At 37.0% G+C, this 3,874-nt stretch overlaps 1 pseudogene; it reads right to left on the bottom strand.

Annotated features, from left to right (window-relative positions):
- Window positions 1-1,296: 1,296 nt before the first annotated feature.
- Window positions 1,297-3,662, bottom strand: LOC109220705 (annotated as a pseudogene).
- Window positions 3,663-3,874: the final 212 nt, after the last annotated feature.

Genomic DNA, 3,874 nt, shown 5'->3' with positions numbered 1-3,874 from the left:
ATAGCAAATGAGTCAATAGAATTAGGGGTAAATTGTGATACCATATCATACCTCCCTTTGACAGGGTCTCTCCGAATATCTTTAGTAAGACAGATTCGATCTCGTCATCCTCTAGATCATTGCCTCTGACGGCACAAGTGTAAGAGGTGACATGCTCGTTCGGATCGTTCATTCCATTGTATTTAGGAATCTCGAGCATGCAGAACTTCTTGGGGATCGGCTTGGGAGACGCGCTTGGGGGAAAAGGTTTTTGCACGAAGTTTTTGAAATCCAGTCCCTTCAATATTGGCGGTGCTCCCGAGGTTTGATCGATCCTGGAGCTGTAAGTTTCCACCTTCTTGTCGTTTGCCTCAATCTTCTTTTCCCCCCGACTCAATTCGTTTTGTTAGTTCCTCGAGCATATTCATGATTACAGGATTGGTCCCCAATTCTTTCTCGTTCGATTCCTTTGAGATCGATTGAACTCTGTGGATAAGTTCCTGGGACGGCTCGAGCCCAATCCTACTCGATGGGCGATTCCGATTTTGGAGATGGGCTATCGCTGCCTGTTAAGCCTGTAACATTTTGAAGATCATCCGCAGGTTGATTTTGCCATCTTTGCCGCCATGTGTGCTTTGAGCAGCTGATCGAACATCCCTAAGGACGCTGCCCTCGGGATCAACGGCCAAATTTGCGTTGATGGCTACATGTGAGTTAACATCGATTGGATCTACACCCAGGACTCCATCGAGATTGACCGGGAGTACGTCGTTCCCCAGAGCTATGTTATCATTTTCGTCGTGGTGGCCGAAATCATTGTCAACGTGTAAGGGTGCTGACTGAGAATTCGACATTTTGGTCCTGGAATCAAAGATACTCCAAAGAACAAGTGTAAAATGGTATGTGTTATAAAAGCCTGTACCAGGTAACCACTATTATCTTTAGCTCCACGGTGGGCACCAAACTGTTTACCCTAAAAAACGAATAACAATTGAATTTATACGCGGTCTTAAGGATACGCGATATAACTTGATACAAATTGCGAAAACAGATTAATATTGAAATTAATGACAGAAAAATGAATGCAAACCACAAGAGTTGAACAGTGTTAGCCTTGAAGGTTAGTCACCTTTGAGCCAGAAATTGCCTCAATCGATGTCAGAACAGAGTAGCAAAGTAATCAGAACTGGAAATAATAATATATTGCCTTTGAATGCGTGTTACAGTATGTTTTACAAATGATCAGACCCCCTTTATATAGTAGGGTATTCCTACTCTAAATACAACTCTATAAAAGGTAGGGAATCTCATAATTTTCTAACTAATCGGCCTCTCCCTGATACGTGCCGAGATTTCCGCCGTGATAACCGACCGATTGCGGATATTCCGGCCTTCTGTTATTTGGCCTGATAAATTTTCTTCTATCTTATTCGGAGTCGGGGTCGGTTCCGGAGTCATGGGCTCAATGATCTGACTTCGTATTTTGATTCGATACAATCCGGGGTCGAGCTTCGACCCGCCACCTTTCATCCCTGACCGATCATGATATAGACGAGCACCAATTTCTAACGTATACAGCTATAGAAATAGAATGTAGCAACAGATAGCCTCTCTTCGTCTGAATTTACAACTGCTCTGTGCTCAATGCTCCTATAAACACCATCGTTCACTATCTGCCAAGTCAATTCACACATTTACACAAATTATAACTTGCGCAGCAAAACTGTAATTATCACTACGTTATCATCCTTTGAAAAATCAGTTACTCAAGAAGGAAATGGTGATTTACCTCCATCATGTCGCCGATATTCACAATCAACGCATTTGGGAGGGGTATTCTTATTACAGGCATCCAGATACAGTCTTTTCGGACTTGGAGACCTTCAGTTTCATTCCATGCTTTTTTTTGTTAATATCCTAATTCCAATGCCATCTATTCATATATTTTGTTGGTCGAAATGGAGGTCACATACGTGATCCAAAGTGAAAAAAGAACAATTTATAGTTTTCAAATATTTCCGAGGAATTGCCCGCAGCCACGTGCTATCTTCACAATTAGGCCATTCGCATTTCACACATGTGTATATTACTATATTATATACATATAATATATTTTATATATTTTTAACTAACGAAAGTAATTAGTTTTAACCGACCGGTCAATTTATATTTTAGCCAAAAGAATACGTAGATGGAAAATGATAAAAGGAATAGGATAGGAAGAAAACTATAAATGTGGAAATGTCTAATAGGATATAAGGTGGAGATGTCTAATAGGATACAAGGTGGAATTAAATAGAAAAAAAGGTAAATGAAACAACAGGGTTTATAAAATAATAAGTAAAGGCGTAACAAGAAAGAGATATGATATAACGATTTCACCCTACTGTATCGATTGTTACATAAAATTGATTTTTTTTTATTACGTAATAATGGATTTAAAAATACAATACATTAATAAATAAATACAATCAAAACGAACATTAATTTTTAGAATAACAGTTCGACAATATAGAAATACACAATATAATACAATAAAATATAGTATAGTATAATCAGAGACGAAGCTAGGATTTTAACCTTACATTCTGGATTTAGTATACAACTTTAAAGTGTTAGTTATTGGATTCTAAATTTAATATCTCAACTTATTTGATGAATTTTAAATACCAAATACAATGTTTGAGCAAAAGCTACTAGATTCAGCAGAACCCATAATTCGGCTTGTGCCTCCACCCCTAAGTATAATATAGTTTAATACTATCTGATACAATACAATACAATACGAGGAGTACCAAACAATTCAAACACCCCTAAGTATAATATAGTTTAATACTATCTGATACAATACAATACAATACAATATGAGGAGTACCAAACAATTCAAACAAGCTGGAAGTGTAATTTATTAAAAGGTTCATATGTTATTGATAAGCTAATAAACCAAGTAGAGTATCAAATCCGACCTGGGATTCGTCATCCTTCGTCTCTAACTTCATGCAATCAATGAACAATTTTCCATCAAGTTTTCGTGCAAAAAATTCCTGCAAAAAATTTTCAACACGAATACTTCGGAATTTTGCAGGATTATGTGGTCCAATGAGGCTGTGTGCAGGACCTAACTCAGAGTCAAGATTAAAGATATTGAATGTTGCAAGAGATAGCCTTTCTTTGTTTGAGTTTACAACTGCTCTGTGCTCAATGCTCCTATAAACACCATTGCTCACTATCTGCCAAATCAATTAACACATTTACCTGAATTAAACACTTTCAAGAAAATTTAGAATTTTGAACATCTCAAGTAAGACTTAACATATAACAAGGAATTAAAAATTTATTTACCTCCATCATATCGCCAACATTGACAATCAAAGCATTTGGGAGGGGTTTAATAGGAACCCAAATACCGTCTTTTCGAACTTGGAGACCTTCAGTATCATTAAGCTGGAGAAGTATGGTGAGGGTATCAGAATCAGAATGAGGACTTAAGCCAATGGTTTTGTCTGGCTCAGGGCAAGGAGGATAATAATTCATCCTTATTGACTGCATACCATCTGTGAACAGATCTTTCATTTCCTTTTCATCCATCTTTAAAGCCTTTGCCAATTGACATAGGATGGATATTGCAGGCTCTTAATTTCTTGGTAGTGTGATTCCATGGTGTCCCTAAAGTATCCAATCATATCATACAAACATTAAATGTGGGAGGTGTTTAACCAAAAAAATAGATTTTTAGTCAAAGCTAGAATTTAGAAGAATACGGGTTACTGATAATCAGGAAAATATGTAGAGAAAGAAATTTGTGGATAATATGATCAGAAAGCAAGTAAATCAAAGTATATTCCAATAGTGTTTTCTTGTGTCTACAATTGTTTGGTCCTTCCCCTTTTATAGC

This window comes from Nicotiana attenuata, unplaced genomic scaffold (assembly GCF_001879085.1).
Source record: "Nicotiana attenuata strain UT unplaced genomic scaffold, NIATTr2, whole genome shotgun sequence".
Classification (NCBI taxonomy): Eukaryota; Viridiplantae; Streptophyta; class Magnoliopsida; order Solanales; family Solanaceae; genus Nicotiana; species Nicotiana attenuata.
Note: the sequence above shows the minus strand (reverse complement) of the source record. Positions and strands in the feature narration are given on the sequence as shown.